Raw genomic sequence first — 4,675 nt, forward strand, 5'->3', positions numbered from 1 at the left:
AGAGGAATTGCTGGATCATAAGGTATTTCTATTTTTAACCTTCTGAGGAAATGCCATATTGCTTTCCAGAGAGGTTGGGCCATTGTGCAGTCCCACCAGCATCCATTGCCTTCTTGTCTGCATGGTTTCTGCTGAATAGCCAGAGCTTAATCTGTAAGTAACATTTCTCTTTTCCCTGGATGCTTTTAGGATTCTGTCCTTACCTTTGATTTTTAAGAACTTGATTATTGTATATCTTGGTAACTTTCTTTTGGGGTCTATCCTTCCTGGTGTATGTTTGGCTTCTTGAATGTTTATCTTCTCATCTTTCAAGATGTTAGAGAAATTTTCTTCCAGAAGCTCTTCAACTATCTCCTCTGTGGACTTCTCTGATTCTTCCTGTTCCAGAATGCCAATGATTCTTAAGTTGTTCCTCTTCATGTTACCCAGCATGTATCTTATACTGTCTTTAGGTTTTTTACCTTTTTTTTTCTGCTTGCTCTTCTATCTTTGCAGTATTGAGAGATTTGTCTTCTAGCTTGATGGTTCTGGTTTCCATGTCTTCAATTCTGCTCCTTTCCCCTTTCAGTGTATTGTCCATTTCTGATATTTTATTATTAATCATCTGGATCTATTTTTGCAGGTTTTGAATTGTTTCCAATGCTGTATCAATCTTGTTTGATTGTCTTGTAGTTCTTTCCTCCACCCCTTTTTGGGGCATTTGAATTTGTTTCCATATCATTCTTCTGAATTCCTTCTCAGGCAAATTCAAAACGGGCTCTTCCTTTTCTAGAAAGCCTTTGTCTGTCTCCAGCACATTTGTCTCAGTTACTCTTTTCTGGTTTTGGACATGTTTTGATATCTTTTGTTGGTCATTTCCAGTAGTTATATGCATTTTTAATAGTTAAATGGATGCTTGTTGCTGTGTTATTAAGCTTACTGGGTGTCTCCTGGTGTATATGATCAGGATATAGGGTTTTCTTTTCACATGTAATGCTTAGCAGCTATTGTTGGCTCTAGCCTCAATGGTGGAATATTATGGGGTATGCTTGTAGTTTGGCTATATGGCCATGATTGGTGACTCTTCTTTATAAATGTAGGGAGAAAAAGCTCCCACCTCCAGGAAAAATGAGTGATCAAAAGGCCCAAAAGCAGAAGCAATATAAAACCAGAGACAAAAACTACCACTTTGAAACAAAAATAAAACTGTGACTGACTGTCCAGTTGCCTTGCTACACAGGCAGTGTGTATACACCATAGAAGCCTCCAGTAGTGAATCAGGGTGTCCACTCACTCAGGCCCCTCCTCTAGTTAACACCATAGAGGTGCACAGATAGATATTGAGAAGTTAATGGGAGAAAGATTGTTTATTATTTTTGTCTCTGAAGGTCACTTAGGTATCTGCATGTGCACAGCATAATTCTTGAAATAGTTGTGTGTTTTTATGTTGGGGTTTTACAGATTGTTATATGGTTTGTCTGTCAATCCAAACCTGCTTTTTTTCTTGCTGGATAGGCAGGAGTAAAGGGTCCCACACAAGTTAGCTTGAGGACTGGGATCCACAGGCAGAAATCAAAAGCAGCAGCCAAAGAATTTGCCCTTGGACCAATGGGACTCTTCCTCTCTGTTCCATGGGAAAGCTGTGGTCTCAATGCTGGACTTTTTTGAGGGTGCACACCCACCCACCTGAATGCGTCCGGGCTTTGCAAAGAAGCCACAGCAGGGAAGAGGAGCAAAAATGTGTAGAATCCCTCCCTACATCTCCTTTTGCAAATGTCACTGCACTGCTTTAGAGCCAGTTCCCTGTGCAGGTCTGGCTGTAACCCAAACCTATGACCACCACCTGGGCAGGATGGCCACAGAGCGACTTCTGTTTCTTGACTGACTCCTAAATCACAATATTTTCCTTTATACCATGATTTTTCCACTGGAGGTTGTGGGAAACTGACGCCCTGAACCTTATGGTAGATCCAGTGCTCTGGTGCTGTTCCGTGAGAACAGTGTCTCTGGGTTTTCAGCCCCTCCCCCACGGAGCCTGTCCTACCTGACTCTGCTCTGCCACTGCCAAACCTGAAGTCCATGATGATACTGTTTTTGTCAGTGAGGACAATGGAAGAGGTTTTGGTGCAGAGAGATAATCTGGCTCTGAATCAAGTGCTGCAGGCTCAGCTGCTGCCTGATTGTGAGGAGAGGGACCTAGGGCAAGTGCTCAGCACAAGCAGAGTGGATTCAAATGGTTTCTGGGGAGAAATATGTGCTTGTGTCCTGGGAACAAAATCTTTATTCATGTGGACAGTGATATACAAAATGTGTTGAATTTTGCTGCTGAAGAGGAATATTAAAAGTACCATGGACTGCCAGAAGAACAAACAAATCTGTTCTGAAAGAAGTGCAGTCAGAATGCTCCTTAGAAGCCAGGATGACAAGACTTCATCTCTCCTACTTTGTGCATGTTATCAGTAGGGATGAGTCCCTGGAGAAGGACATTATGCTTGGTAAAGTAGAGGGTCAGCGAAAAAGAGGAAGACTCCCCCAATGAGATGGATTGGCACAATGGCAACAGCAATGGGCTCAATTGTAACAGCAATTACACTTGGAGGATTGTGCAGAACTCAGTAGTATTTTGTTCTCCTGTGCATAGGGTAGCTATTAGTCAGAACCTAACATCTATTTGTTCATGACTAAGGGTGGTGCTGTGGGTTAAGCATTGGCTGCTACCTGTAAGGCCAGTGGTTTAAACTCACCAGCCACTCCTGGGAGAAAGATGAGGCTTCCTTTTCCTGTAAAGATTTATAGACTCTGAAACCCTAGGGCAGGAGTAGGGAATCTTTTTCTGCCAAAGGCCATTTGAATATTTATGATATTATTCATAAGCCATAAAAAATTATCAACATAAAAATTAGTCTGCTATAGTTGGTCAAACATTTAATTAACTCACTCCTAATATGGAGTCGTGGTGTTGTGCTGTGGTTAATGTGCTGGACTGCAAGGTCAGTTTGAACCATAAGTTTGGTGGTTTAAGCTCACCAGCCACTCCTCAGAAACAATAAGATGGAACTGACTTGATAGCACTAAACAACAATAACAACACTGTGAAAGCTGGAACTACAGTTGGCTTGGCAAGGCCAGACCAAATGATCTCACAGGGGTTATAAAGGCTGTGGGCTGGATGTTCTCCACCCCTGTCGAAGGGACAAGGTCTACTTTGTCCTATAGGGTCACTATGAGTTGGAATCAACTCAATGGCAGTGGACTTGGTTTGTTTTTGGTGTGGGAATATTGTGCAAGGACCCCCACCTGGGTGGGAATGGATGAACTTTCTACACCTTTCCAATACCAAGACTTCATGGGACCATTCTTGTATGACACATATTGAGTGAGGCATCCCTGGACAAAAGTGCAAATGGCCCAACACACATTGGGAAAGTGGTGTGAGCATCCCTGAGAAAAATATTGGGGACCAGGAGAATCCTGGACAGACAGGGGTGAACTACACTTAAAAGTCTCTGACTACAGCACTGGGCACATTATCAAAGGGCTAAACTCACCCCGTATACCTACTACCTGTTAAAATTAGTGATCAGTACACACTGTGTTGCAGGGTTGTCATCACAAAATGTGGTGGAATGGGGGAAAGTAAAAAATTTTCAGATAAAATGATTAAGAATTTGGGAAATAACATCATTAAGGCAAGCTAAGGAAGAACTTGAGAAAGGGCACTACCTAAAAAAGTCCTCATGAAGAAAAAAGCAAGTGTTTATAATTTACAAGAGGAAATAGGATTGAATTGCAACAACAATCACTAGACACAGGATAAAAGTATACCTTTTTAAAAGGTGAGGGTGAATAGACCCCAGAATGACTCATAAGTAGAGATTGGAATAGCCCTTCTGGGTTCTTATAGCTCTCCCTGGTCTAGGAGGTTACCAAGGTGCTTTGTGCTTGAAGCTACAGGAGTAGTCTGAGCATCCTTTCCAGGATCTTTGTCGTTGAAGTGTTTATGAATTTGAAAAATGTGGTACAAATGATGTAGAAGAATGCGTATCGACTTAGTTGGTCATTTCCTTTTTACCATTTCAATTTAATTTTATTTTTGGTGAAAATATATACAGCAAAATCTGCTCCCAATACATAGTTTCTAGACAAAATGTTTGGTAACACTGGTTAGTATCCACATTCTTCAAATGTGTCAATATTCTCATTATTTCTGTTTTAGTTTCTACATTTCCATTTACCTAACCTCCCTACCCAACAACCTTTTTTTTTTCTTTAATGTTTTATTGTGAATTATGTGATAGTTTACATGGGAGAACATTAGCTTTACATTCATCCTATTGTATATAATTTCCTTGCCATGGTTATAATTCCCTCCATGCATCATCAACCAACCAAAGCACATAACCTGCAAGCCTGCCCCTGGGTCATCAGCACACAACCCCTCTTCATCTCTGGGTCTAAAGTCCCCAGCTGCTCCATCTCCCCACGTCATCGTCTCTGCCTCCATCTCTGGCATCATTGCTTCTCTGGGTAGGGTCCCGCTCTCCGCTCTTCTCCCTTGATGGTCCCAGGGACCTCTGATCCTAGACTGCAAAGTTAATCACTCTCCTCCTTTTCCTACAAAATATCTACATTTACATTTCCAACCCTCACAGTCAGTCCTGATAACAATTATTCACTATTGTATCACAAGAGACCT

Source organism: Chrysochloris asiatica, unplaced genomic scaffold (assembly GCF_000296735.1).
Source record: "Chrysochloris asiatica unplaced genomic scaffold, ChrAsi1.0 scaffold00205, whole genome shotgun sequence".
Taxonomy (NCBI): domain Eukaryota; kingdom Metazoa; phylum Chordata; class Mammalia; order Afrosoricida; family Chrysochloridae; genus Chrysochloris; species Chrysochloris asiatica.